The following is a 14,677-nucleotide window of genomic DNA, read 5'->3' on the forward strand; positions in this document are numbered from 1 at the left end:
TGGCTTTCAAGACGGCTCAGTTTAGCTGCCTTTAAAGACAGGTCAGTTCAGCTGGCATTAAAGATGGCTCAGTTTATTTGGCTTTACTATCTCCACACGCCTCTCCTCCTGGTTACTATCCCTACACTCCTCTTCTCCTGGTTACTACCTCCACACTCCTCTCCTCCTGGTTACTACCTCCACATTCCTGTCCTCCTGGTTCTATCGCCACACGTCTCTCCTCTTGGTTACTACCTCCACACTCCTCTCCTCCTGGTTACTATCTCCACACACCTCTCCTCCTGGTTACCATCTCCACACTCCTCTCCTCCTGGTTACCATCTCCACACTCCTCTCCTCCTGGTTACCATCTCCACACTCCTCTCCTCCTGGTTACTATCTCCACACTCCTCTCCTCGTGGTTACTATCTCCACATTCCTCTCCTCCTGGTTACTACCTCCACACTCCTGTCCTCCTGGTAACTATCTCCACACTCCTCTCCTCCTGGTTACTACCTCCACACTCCTCTCCTCCTGGTACTATCTCCACACTCTTCTCCTCCTGGTTACTATCTCCACACTACTCTCCTCCTGGTTACTATCTCCACACTCCTCTCCTCCTGGTTACTACCTCCACACTCCTCTCCTCCTGGTTACTATCTCCACACTCCTCTCCTCCTGGTTACTATCTCCACATTCCTTTCCTCCTGGTTAATATCACTACACTCCTCTCCTCCTGGTTACTATTTCCACAAGCAGAGATCAAAGGTATGTGTTGATGGGATGGACAATTTATTTCCCCCTGACAGGTAGAATACAGTCCAGGATGACTATCCATCATGAACCCATCAAACACACACACACACACACACACACACACACACACACACACACACACACACACACACACACACACACACAGAGAAAGAGAATCACACACACACAAACGCATTCATTACGTTCCCATCAAACTGTCAGAGACACTCCTTGATAAATCTTTGAAAGAGAAAGTGGCCCCTTGACGATCCATACGGTAAACACTAATACTACGCTGTGTCCCAACTGGCACCCTATTCACTATCTGGCATACTACGTTTGACCAGGCCCTATAGGGGTCTGTAGTACAATAAAAAGGGAAATAGGGTGCCATTTGGGATGCACAATACAAAAAATACTCCCACTTCAAAACTCAATTTCAGTTTCTTTCTTTCTTCTCCCTCAGGGCGTTTCTAGTGAAATGATGTATTCTCAGGCATAACTGAATAGAGTTATGAGAGATAACTATGCCTCAGGTAACAACACAGAAAATAGACCTTCTCATTTGCTTGTTGCCGTTTTTATTTGTCCCTTGCCCACCGACACAGTTTCTGTAAAACTGCTAATGAGGTTGTTGCTTCGTCATCACCTAAAATGATACTGCAATAACATCTACAAAGGTTACACGAGTCATCCACCTACTGTAGCAGGCTATGGGTTGGAGAACACTCACTCAACTTATAAATACAGACATTCAAACTACAGTCTGGTATTCTTTTTAAAGCAATACAGCAGCCCCACCACATGTTTTGCTGTAAAGCGGAGGGGTGGGGCTGGAGAAATGGAAGCAGATTTATAGATGGAGCTATGGAAGCAAGGAGTGGCAGTCCATGAGGCCTACATGATCGCGTTAATTATATATTGAGGCTCTGTTTGGTTTCATTGTTAGCTGTAGGAATCACAGAGTGGGGCTTTAAATATGAAAGCAGCTCTTCAAAGGCTCATAATCCCCAATGCTTTTCCTCTGCTTCATTACATTTCTCTTCCCTCTCTACCTCTCTTCTTTTCATTTTTTTCTCTGCTCTTTTCCTCCCATTACAACAGAGAGCTTAATTCAAATGCCACCAAACAAACTGAATAAGGATGGATAGAAATGCAACCCAATTTGTAAGCAGATCCTTATTCATTATAAAATGGTAGTAAGCGCAACACTAATGCAAGGTATATCCATGCTTAAGGGCTGTTAGCCTTATAAATATTTAAAGGGTTGGTAGCATTAGCGTAACCACATGTAACATATGGATTTGCATTCAAATACGCATTAAAAGTCCCAATACAAAGTAACACCTCACTATTCTATTTTTCAAGTTATTCCAAAGAATGCCAAAGAAAAATGCAGGAAAAAACATTTACGGGCTGTGATGTAATATGGAGGACCCGGCAAGCCAGCCTATTCCCTATAATGTAATGCAAAGAGATGCAGTTTTTCACATGAATTTATATGGTTTCTTCTTCATTAATGTATGTAGTAGCTCACCAGTGCCAAGACTTAGTCTTTAATTTAATCACATGTCAGCATGGCTAGTAGCTAACATTAGCCAGCTGGAGCTAGCTAAGTAGCTTCGGTTCTCCATATGATGTTGAGAAATAGTGCATTGTGGTTAGTTCTGAAAATATCCAGAAATAAGTTAATAAATATATAAAAATAGTCAAACATAACTACGTTTGTAGTTATAGGTAACCAGATCGTGACTATGACTAAGTTACTAAATCTTTCACCGCTCTGTGTTGTTACTTTGGTGAGTAAAAACTCATGCTTCCTACTCTTTAAATAGTCACTAACATTTAGAGATTAAAGGATCCAAATTGTGCTGTAAAAAACAAAAACAATTTCAGCTTGGCATGTCCTTGATCTCAGAGTCGTGGATGAAAAACGACATGGTAAATATATAACTAGCTTTTTCTATACATCTGTAGGACAGACCGGTGGCTTTGGGGAAGCTCAGGGGAGGGTGTGTGTTCCTTTGTTAAAAACAGCTGGTGAGCAATCTCTAATATTAAGAAAGTTTCAGGGTTCTGCTCACCTACATTAGAATACGTCATTTAAGCTGTCGACCATACTATTTAACATCTATATTTTTCGTATTTATTAATTTACCAACACAAACCGATGCTGTCACTAAGACCACACTCAACGAGCTATATAGGGACAAAAGCAAACAAGAAAATGCTCACGCAGGGGCCGTGCTCCTAGTGGCCAGTGACTTTAGTGCAGGAAAACTGAAATCCATTTCAACTAATTTCTACCAGCATGTCACCTGTGCAACTAGAGGTGGAAAAATCTCTAGTTCACCTTTACTGCAGACACAAAGACACATACAAAACTCAATTTGGCAAATCTGACCATAACTCTATCTACCTTATTCCTGCTTTCAAGCAATATATCAAACAGGAAGTACGAGTGATGCAATCAATACGGAAGTGGTCCGATGAAGCAGGAAGCTACAGGACTGTTTCGCTAGCATAGACTGGAATATGTTCCGAGATTCATCCGATGGCATTGATGAGTTTACCACATCAGTCATCAGCTTCATTAATAAGTGCATCGACAAAGTCATCCCCACAGTGACCGTACGTACCGTACCAGTCAAAAGTTTGAACACACTTACAGTGGCTTGCAAAAGTATTCACCTCCTTGGCATTTTTTCCTATTTTGTTGCCTTACAACCTGGAATTAAAATTTATTTTTTTGTGGGTTTGTATCATTTAATTTATACAACATGCCTACCATTTTGAAGATGCAAAATATTTTTTATTGTGACACAAACAAGAAATAACACAAAAAACGGCAGACTTGAGCATGCATAACTATTCACTCCTCCCCCCCCCCAAAAAAATCAATACTTTGCAGAGCCACCTTTTGCAGCAATTAAAGCTGCAAGTCTCTTTGGGTATGTCTCTATAAGCTTGGCACATCTAGCCACTGGGATTTTTGCCCATTCTTCAAGGCAAAATTGCTCCAGCTCCTTTAAGTTGGATTGGTTCCGCTGGTGTACAGCTATCTTTAAGTCACAACACAGATTCTCAATTGAATTGAGGTCTGAGCTTTGACTAGGCCATTCCAAGACCGTTAAATGTTTCCCCTTAAAAAACTTAAGTGTTGCTTTAGCAGTATAATTACGGTCACTGTCATGCTGGAAGGTGAATCTCCATCCCTGTCTCAAATCTCTGGAAGACTGAAACAGGTTTCCCTCAAGAATTTACCTGTATTTAGCATCATCCATCATTCCTTCAATTCTGACCAGTTTCCCAGTCCATGCCAAGGAAAAACATCCCCACAGCATGATGCTGCCACCACCATGCTTCACTGTGGGGATGGTGTTCTCAGGATGATGAGGTGTTGGGTTTGCACCAGAGATAGCGTTTTCCTTGATGGCCAAAAAACAACATTTTAGTCTAATCTGACCAGAGTACCTTCTTCCATACGTTTGGGGAGTCTCCCACATGCCTTTTGGCGACCACCAAACATGTTTGGTTATTTCTTCAAGCAATGGCTTTTTTCTGGCCACTGTTCCGTAAAGCCCAGCTCTGTGGAGTGTATGGCTTAACCTCTACGGGCTAGGGGGCAGCATTGAGAATTTTGGAAAAAATATGTGCCCATTTTTAACTGCCTCCTACACCAACTCAGAAGCTAGAATATGCATATTATTGTTCAGGTTTGGATAGAAAACACCCTAAAGTTTCTAAAACTGTTTGAATGGTGTCTGTGAGTATAACAGAACTCCTATGGCAGGCAAAAACCTGAGAAGGTTTCATGCAGGAAGTGGCATGTCTGACAAGGAGTCGTTCTTCTTGTCTCTGTTTATTGAAGAGTGGGGATCTTAGCTGTAACGTGACAATTCCTAGGGCTCCAATAGGCTCTCAGAACCCGGCAAAAACCTGAACGATGACGAGGCAGCCTCAGGCTGAAACACATTATCGCCTTTTCCAAGTGTCGCATCAGAGGACAATAGAATTAGGCGCGTGCGTGATTCGACCCCATGGAGTATTTTCCTTCGGCTGTTTAGCTCATTGCAGATTCCCGGTCGGAAAATTATCGCTTTTCTACGAGATAAATTGCATAAAAATTGATTTTAAACAGCGGTTGACATGCTTCGAAGTACGGTAATGGAATATTTAGAATTTTTTTGTCACATTCTGCGCAATGCGCACGACCGTGATTTAGCATTCTGATAGTGTCTAGAACGCACGAACAAAACGCCGCTGTTTGGATATAACGATGGATTATTTGGGACCAAACCTACATTTGTTATTGAAGTAGAAGTCCTGGGAGTGCATTCTGACGAAGAACAGGAAAGGTAAGACCATTTTTCTTATAGGAAATATGATTTTGATGAAGGCTAAACTTGCCGGGTGTCTAAATAGCTAGCCCGTGATGGCTGGGCTATGTACTTAGAATATTGCAAAATGTGCTTCATCCGAAAAGCTATTTTAAAATCGGACATATCGAGTGCATAGAGGAGTAATGTATCTATAATTCTTAAAATAATTGTTATGCTTTTTGTGAACGTTTATCGTGAGTAATTTAGCAAATTGTTAGTAAATTCCCCAGAAGTTTGCGGGGGTATGCTTTTTCTGAACGTCACATGCTAATGTAAAAAGCTGGTTTTTGATATAAATATGAACTTGATTGAACAGACATGCATGTATTGTATAACATAATGTCCTAGGTGTGTCATCTGATGAAGATCATAAAAGGTTAGTGCTGCATTTAGCTGTGGTTTGGGTTTTTGTGACATTATATGCTAGCTTGAAAAATGGGTGTCTGATTATTTCTGGCTGGGCACTCTCCTGACATAATCTAATGTTTTGCTTTCGTTGTAAAGAATTTTTGAAATCGGACAGTGTGATTAGATTAACGAGAGTCTTGTCTTTAAATAGCTGTAAAATAGTCATATGTTTGAGAAATTGAAGTAATAGTATTTCAAACGTTTTAAAAATCGTGCCACTGGATTCAACTGGCTGTTACGTAGGTGGGACGAATTCGTCCCGCCGGTCCCATAGAGGTTAAAGTCGTCCTATGGACAGATACTCCAATCTCTGCTGTGGAGCTTTGCAGCTTCTGCAGGGTTATCTTTGGTGTCTTTGTTGCCTCTCTGATTAATGCCCTCCTTACCTGGTCCATGAGTTTTGATGGGCGGCCCTGTCTTGGCAGGTCTCTTGGCAGGTTTGTTGTGGTGCCATATTCTTTCCATTTTTTAATAATGGATTTAATGGTGCTCCATGGGATGTTCAAAGTTTCTGATATTTTTTTATAACCCAACCATGATCTGTACTCCTCCACAACTTTGTTCCTGACCTGCTTGGAGAGCTCCTTGGTCTTCATGGTGCCGCTTGCTTGGTGGTGCCCCTTGCTTTATTTAACTAATCATGTGACTTCTGAAGGTAATTGATTGCACCAGATCTTATTTAGGGGCTTCATAGCAAAGGGGGTGAATACATATACGCGCAAAAGTTTACATTGTTTTATTTTGAAACAGGTAATTCTTTTCATTTCACTTCACCAGTTTTGACTATTTTGTGAATATCAATTACAAGAAATCGTCCCCCGCAAAAAAACAATTTAAATGACAGGTTGCAATGCAGCAAAATAGGAAAAACACCCAGGGGGATGAATACTTTTGCAAGGGACTGTACTTATTCCAGGGTTCTTCTTTATTTTTACTATTTCTACAAAAACACCCCATCAGTCACTGGCTTTATTAATAAGTGCACCGAGGACGTCGTCCCCACAGTGACTGTACGTACATACCCCAACCAGAAGCCATGGATTACAGGCAACATTCACACTGAGCTAAAGGGTAGAGCTGCCACTTTCAAGGTGCGGGACTCTAACCCGGAAGCTTACAAGAAATCCCGCTATGCCCTGTGACGAAAAATCAAACAGGCAAAGCGTCAATACAGGGCTAAGATTGAATCATACTACACCGGCTCTGACGCTCGTCTTATGTGTCAGGGCTTGCAAACTATTACAGACTATAAAGGGAAGCACAGCCGTGAGCTGCCCAGTGACACGAGCCTCCCAGACGAGCTAAAACACTTCTATGCTCGCTTCGAGGCAAGCAACACTGAGGCATACATGAGAGCATCAGCTGTTCTGGATGACTGTGTGATCCCGCTCTCCGTAGCCGACGTGAGTAAGACCTTTAAACAGATCAACATACACAAGTCTGCGGGGCCAGATGGATTACCAGGACGTGTTCTCCAGGCATGTGCTGACCAACTGGCAGGTGTCTTCACTGACATTTTCAACATGTCCCTGATTGAGTCTGTAATACCAACATGTTTCAAGCAGACCACCATAGTCCCTGTGCCCAAGAACACAAAGGCAACCTGCCTAAACGACTACAGACCCGTAGCACTCACATCTGTAGCCATATAGTGCTTTGAAAGGTTGGTCATGGCTCACATCAACACCATTATCCCAGAAGCCCTAGACCCACTCCAATTTGCATACCGCCCAAACAGATCCGCAGATGATGCAATCTCTACTGCACTCCACATTGCCCTTTCCCACCTGGACAAAAGGAACACTTATGTGAGAATGGTATTCATTGACTACAGCTCAGCTTTCAACAGCATAGTACCCTCAAAGCTCATCACTATGCTAAGGATCCTGGGACTAAACACCGCCCTCTGCAACTGGATCCTGGACTTCCTGACGGGCCGCCCCCAGGTGGTGAGGGTAGGTAGCAACACATCTGCCACGCTGATCCACTGGAGCTCCCCAGGGGTGTGTGCTCAGTCCCCTCCTGTAGTCCCTGTTCACCCACGACTGTGTGCACACAACTCCAACACCATCCTTAAGTTTATCCACAACACAAAGGTGATAGGCCAGCCTACAGGGGGGAAGTCAGAGACCTAGCAGTGTGATAACAACCTCTCCCTCAACGTCAGCAAGACAAAGCGCTGTCGTTACTCATTGTGTATTTATTCCTTTTGTTATTATTTTTCTGTTATTTAACTTTTTCTCTCTGCGTTGTTAGGAAGGGCCCTTAAGTAAGCATTTCACTGTTAGTCTACAGCTGTTGTGACAAATAACATTTGATTTGATATTAGAGTGTTATTAACAAATTGTAGATTACTGAGTTATCGTGTGTATATTTCACATGACGTAACACACACACACAAACACGCACAAAGAAACACATCACAAATGCTTGAATGGTTTGTCATTCATATTGTATTTGCTGAAAGACCTCTATCCTTGACGTGATGTTGGTCAAAAGTAGTGGACTATGTAGGGAATAGGGTGCCATTTGGGATGCACACAACTGTCCCCAGTCAGGACCACTGACCTGCAAAATCTAAAAAAGAATAATAGCCACTTGAAGCCCCTATTCAACAAATGCATCCTCTCCAATTGCTACATTCTGCTGCTAAATGTATTGGAATATGAGGGAAACATTTTACTTCCAAGAGCAGAGCAGAAAAAAAACGGAAAATCATGGGGAAAAAAGCATTTCTGTTTGAGGCTTTTTCACTCACCAGTCCTAACATGCTGTTGTTTGAGTTTACCATGAAGTGGTGTGTCAAATATTGCATCTAATAAATACATGTTATGTTTCACCCCAGATCCCTTGTTCAGGTATTTATCAATTTCTCATCACTTGACTCTTCCTGAATATAATCTGGAAAACGAAAGATATCCTGAAAGTAGTATCATAATCATGTCAGCCTCAATCCGCCCACCCTACTTCTCTACCCTCTCTCACTATCTCTCTTTTCACTATCCTCCATGGAGAGGTGAGCTTGTTGCTGTGGTCCCCAACCATGGGCCCAACACTAAGCCCCTGGCTGCTGATGGGCTCATAGCCTATTACCATTTTACCACTGCCTCCACTGTGCCTCTGTGCCTATTCTGTAACTCCTCTGTGCCTCCTCTCCTCTCCGCCTCCCCCTGCCTCCTCTGCCCCCTCTCTAACGCCTCTCTGCCTTCCTCTACGTCCTCTCTGCCTTCCCCTGCGTTCCTCTACGTCCTCTCTGCCTTCCCCTGCCTCCTCTCTGCCTCCTCTCTGCCTCATCCCTGCCTCCCCTGTCTCCTCTCTACCTCCTCTCTGCCTTTCCCTGCCTCCTTTCTGCCTTCCCTTACCTCCTCTCTGCCTTCCCCTGCCTCCTCTCTGCCTCCTCTTTGCCTTCCCCTGCCTCCCCTGTCTCAACCCTTTGCCTACCCCTAGTTGCCACTGGGCTCATACCCCTGTTCCCATCCCACAGGACTGTCAACACAGGGGAGTCTGTAGTGACAAGAAGACATGGGGAGACATGGGACTATAGTTAACCGTGGGGAGGCCTTATCCGTGTGGCTATGACCTTTTTCCTGATATTATTAACATAGATTATTATACAACATCATAGGACATAACTAGAAAATGTAAAGGTAATTTTCCTGAAGAAAAATGTTATGCCTCGCTTTTAGCTGTCTTAAAATATTTTTATGGTAGTGGGAGAAGTTTAAGAAGTTTGAAGTGTTAGGTAACGGTGAGAGTATTCTATGTACATTTCATAGTATTCCATGTTCGGCAGTTGCTTTATTTACCAACAGGAACAGTATGGTGTAACGTATGGGCAGATGTGTACACCTATTGACCAGGGAATAAATAACTTATATTCAATAAGTTTTCATGCATCTAAGCATATCTCCCAGAGTCTGTGTTATCTCCCAAACAAGTATATTCCTTAGTATCTTCCTCACAATTTAAATGAGGCCAGCTCTAAATAAACTGTCAACACAATACCTTACCGTTCCCTAAACAAATGCAGTATAGGACAAAGAACAAATACAGTGGACTAGAATGCAAAGTTTCCCCGTTCTCATTCATTAAATCTCATATTATTTAACTAACGAATTGTTGTCCATAACAATAGTTTTCTAAGTCCAAGCTCGCAGAGCCCTTTAGACAATCATAATTGTCTGCACTGTAGCTGCAAAATTGTTCCGCAATAACAGCTTGCTATTGTGAAGAGCAGAATTAGAAAACTGTCAAAAAATAACATTTACACAGTCAGCCTATTCAGTCATTCAGTGGGTGTTAAATGAAATTGTAAAGCCTTGACGTCTGTTTAAAATGCTTCCCAAATAGCACCCTATTCCCTGCATAGTGTCTGCTTTTGACCAGAACCCAATGGGCCCTGTTTCAAAGTAGTGCACTATATAGGGAATAGAGAGTCAGTTGGGATGCGAACTTGATGTCTGTTTTCATGAGTTTCCAGCTGAATTAAAATGGCCGGACGTAATTTGAGTTTGCATTCAGTTGTTATGTACGGCACAACAAACAGTCTCTATTACAATCTGTATACATAGTTATTCAGTCTGTTTCACTACATACACTAAAGAGGTTACTGTTAACTGGGTCTGTGTCCCAAAGGGCACCTTAGTCCCTATATAGTAGATTAATTTCGACCAGGGCACATACAGAGATTGGAGCAGAGGGGGTCAATTGTTTTGAGTTTAATGTGTGGGAGATCATTTGTTATATTAAACGTGATTGAAACAACATTTCAAATTACATTTCTCTGTACTGTCATGTAATGGGTATTGTACAATGTGGAGGGATGCTAATGGCATAAGGCAAAATGTAATATTTATTATTCAAGACAATGATAAAAAAAAGGTTTATAAAGAAACAAGAAACCGAGTATTGCTATATTCAGCAGAAAGAACGGAACTTGATCTCTCAAGTGATCCAGATAAACCGCAAGTTCGCTGGCAAGAGAGAGGAGAGAGGGAGAAAAGGATTAAAGAAAAAGTGAGGGAGTCAGCAAGAGAGCAATAGAGATACAGAAAGAGACCGAAAACAAGAAATGCATAAAAAGTCATTGTGTAAAGATGACAGCAGTTGTAATAAATAAATAAGTGGAAATAAATGCATTATTTATTCAGAGGGTGATTGCTGCAGTGGGAGTGAAAATAGGTTTAGAATGGATGGAAAAGCATCCTGGCTGTGGTTGGGTTAGTTTCCTGCAGTTTATATTGCTCATTTACTATCCTACACTGGAGGGGACGCAGAGAGGAATGGACAAGGGGAGGAGACGAAGAGGAGACAGAGAGGAGAAGGGTCTGAGAGGAGAAGAGACAGAGGAGAGGAGAGGACACAGAGAGGAGAGGACACAGAGGAGAGGAGACAGAGATGAGAGCACCCAGACTGGAGAGGACACAGAGGAGAGGACACAGAGAGGAGAGGACACAGAGTGGAGAGGACACAGAGTGGAGAGGACACAGAGTGGAGAGGACACCGAGAGGAGACAGAGAGGAGAGGACACCGAGAGGAGAGGACACAGAGTGGAGAGGACACAGAGAAGAGAGGAGACCTTAGAGGACACAGAGAGGAAAGGAGACAGAGAGGAGAGGATAGAGAGGACACAGGGAGGAGAGGACACAGAGAGGAGAGGACACAGAGAGGAGAGGAGAACTTAAAGGACACAGAGAGGAAAGGAGACAGAGAGGAGATGACAGAGAGGACACAGGCAGGAGAGGACACAGAGAGGCAACAGAGAGGAGAGGACACAGAGAGGAGAGGCAAGATACCCCCCATGGCTATCCAACTCGATGGATTCTCCATTCACCAAGCGGACAGGACAGTAAAGACAGGGAAATCGAGAAGGGGAGGGGTTTGCCTCTTCCTCAGCAACAAATGGTGCGCTGACTCAAGCGCAGTGGAAGTCTCGACCCATTGTTCACCTGTCTTGGAATACTTGATGGTCAAATGCTGACCCTTCTACCTCCCAAAGGAGATTTATGCTGTACCATGTCAGATATAGAGTTGAAATGTGTTACATTTTGAGTTTGCATCACATTAATACAATTTAAATATCACAGAAGACTGAAATATAACAAAACCGTTTGACATAGGAATGCTAGATTTTCGGAGGTTTAAAATATTTACAATAAATGTTTAATTAGGAAATTATGAAACATAATAACATTCCACCCATGAAGCCACTAGAGGGATTCATGGGTGGACTTCATGAAAGGGTGATGTTCAATTTCCATCAACACCTCTCCTTCGCCACTACAGGTGATAAAGTCCTAGACCACTGTTACTCTACCCACAAGCAAGCGTACAAGGCCCTTCATCATCCCCCCTTCGGCAAATCAAATCATGACTCTGTATTCCTGCTCACAAGCTCAAACAGGAAGAACCCGAGATTTTGCTACAGGGCTGCTTAGCTAGCGATGATTGGAATATGTTCCGAGCTAACCACCTCCGTCACCGGCTTCATTAGGAAATGCATTGACGACATTGTACCCAATCAAAAACCCTGGATTAAAACAGATTGGTTCTAAACTGAAGGACATGGCTACCACACACAGGGCTATAACAGACTATTCCGAACCACCTCCGTCACTGCTGAGGACAGAAACAAATACAAGAAGTCCCACTACAACCTCCGCACAGTCATCAAACGAGCAAAAGGTATCAGGAATCAAGGTAAGACCCAAGTGCAGACAGTGTGAAGTAACAATGTTTATTGTAACCACAGGGGCAAACAAACAACAGGTCAAGGCAGGCAGGGGTCGATAATCCAGAGCAAAGTCAAAGGTACAGGGCGGCAGGCAGACTAAGGGTCAGGTCAGGCAGAGGTCGGTAATCCAGAGGTGGAGCAAAGGTACAGGACGGTAGGCAGGCTCAGGGTCAGAGACAGGCAGTGGTCAGGTGGGCGGGTTCAGGGTCAGGACAGGCAAAGGTCAAAAACCAGGAGGACGAGAAAAACGCTGGTTGACTTGAAAAACAAGACGAACTGGGAAACAGAAATACAGAAAACAGAGGGATAAATGCGCAAGGGGGAAGATGGGCGACACCTGGAGGGGGGTGTAGACAAGCACAAGGACAGGTGAAACAGATCATGGAGTGACAGTACCCCCCCCCACATTGGCCCACAAGTCGATGAGTACCTGAAGAGACTTGGACTGGTCGCCCCACAGCAGGGTGGCATGGAGAGGGGGGCGAGTAAGGGGAGAAGAACAATTATCTGTAAGACCCACCAGAGTACTCGCTCCAACGAATGAGCTAGGTCTCTTGAAGGGACAGGTTGACACATAATGACCGACAGTATCGCAATACAGACAACTCTGGGTGTTCAGTCTGCTTATGTGTTCGGCTGAAGGCAGCCTAGCCCTGCCAAGCTGCATCGACTAGGGAAGTGGTAAGTAGGCAGTCTTCGGAGGCTCTTAGAGGAATTTGGGTGAGCTCAGATCCTCTTGGGGACTTCTCCTACAGTACGTTCCCGTAACCGTCCATCAATCTGGATGGTTAACCTGTTTGGGATAGGGGGCAGTATTTTCACGGCCGGAAAAAAACTTACCCGATTTAATCTGGTTAATACTCCTGCCCAGAACCTAGAATATGCATATAATTGGATAGAAAACACTCTAAAGTTTCTAAAACTGTTTCTAAAACTGTTTGAATGGTGTCTGTGAGTATAACAGAACTCATATGGCAGGCCAAAACCTGAGAAGATTCTATACAGGAAGTGCCCTGTCTGACAATTTGTTCTCCTTCTAGGGCATCTCTATCAAAAATACAGCATCTCTGCTGTAACGTGACATTTTCTAAGGCTTTCATTGGCTCTCAGAAGGCGCCAGAAAGTGGAATGAGAGCTCTCCAGTCTCTGGGCGAAAAAAAGCAGGAGTTTTTGTGAGTGGTCCTGCTGAGAACAATGACACTGGAGCGCGCATGCACGAGACGACTCCATGTTTTTCTTTCAGTGTTTGAATGAATACAACGTCGCCCGGTTGGAATATTATCGCTATTTTACGAGAAAAAAAGCATAAAAATTGATTTTAAACAGCGTTTGACATGCTTCGAAGTACGGTAATGGAATATTTAGATTTTTTTTGTCACGAAATGCGTCCGCGCGTCATCCTTGGGATAGTGACCTCAACGCATGAACAAAGCGAGCTATTTCAATATAACTATGGATTATTTCGAACCAAAACAACATTTGTTGTTGAAGTAGAAGTCCTGGGAGTGCATTCTGATGAAGAACAGCAAAGGTAATCCAATTTTTCTTATAGTAAATCTGAGTTTGGTGAGGGCCAAACTTGGTGGGTGTCAAATTAGCTAGCCATGATGGCCGGGCTATGTACTCAGAATATTGCAAAATGTGCTTTCACCGAAAAGCTATTTTAAAATCGGACATAGCGATTGCATAAAGGAGTTCTGTATCTATAATTCTTAAAATAATTGTTATGTTTTTTGTGAACGTTTATCGTGAGTAATTTAGTAAATTCACCGGAAGTTTGCGGTGGTTATGCTAGTTCTGAACATCACATGCTAATGTAAAAAGCTGGTTTTTGATATAAATATGAACTTGATTGAACAAAACAAACAGATTCAAACAGAGAGATAGGTTTTGAATTATAACTAATAGGAACTGTGAACTGTATTTACTGAATAATATTGATCGACAATTCAGATTATGATCAAATTAAACAAAAATATTACGTTAAATAATGTCAACATTGACCTTTTGCACTGTATATGGAATAAGATGCCACCTCATCGTGTGTGTGTGTGTGTGTGTGCGTGCGTGCGTGCGTGCGTGCGTGTGTGTGTGTGTGTGTGTGACTGATATTGACATCTGTAGTGCAAGCAACATAAAAAAAAATTCAGCATCTCTACTTTGGAAAAAATGTATGTTTTGTATTTACAGAAGGAGGATTCTGAGGGGAGGATGGCTCATAATAATGTCTGGAACAGAGTAAATGGAATGGCATCAAACCATGTGTTTGATGTATTTTATACCATTCCACTGATTCCGCTGCAGCCATTACCACGAACCAGTCCTCCCCAATTAAGTTGCCACCAACCTCCTGTGTGTAATTAAGGTAGTATTTTGCAGGATCAATATTTGGAATTGTAGGAATTGTCCTTGTAGCTCA

This window comes from Salmo trutta, chromosome 18 (assembly GCF_901001165.1).
Source record: "Salmo trutta chromosome 18, fSalTru1.1, whole genome shotgun sequence".
Lineage (NCBI taxonomy): Eukaryota > Metazoa > Chordata > Actinopteri > Salmoniformes > Salmonidae > Salmo > Salmo trutta.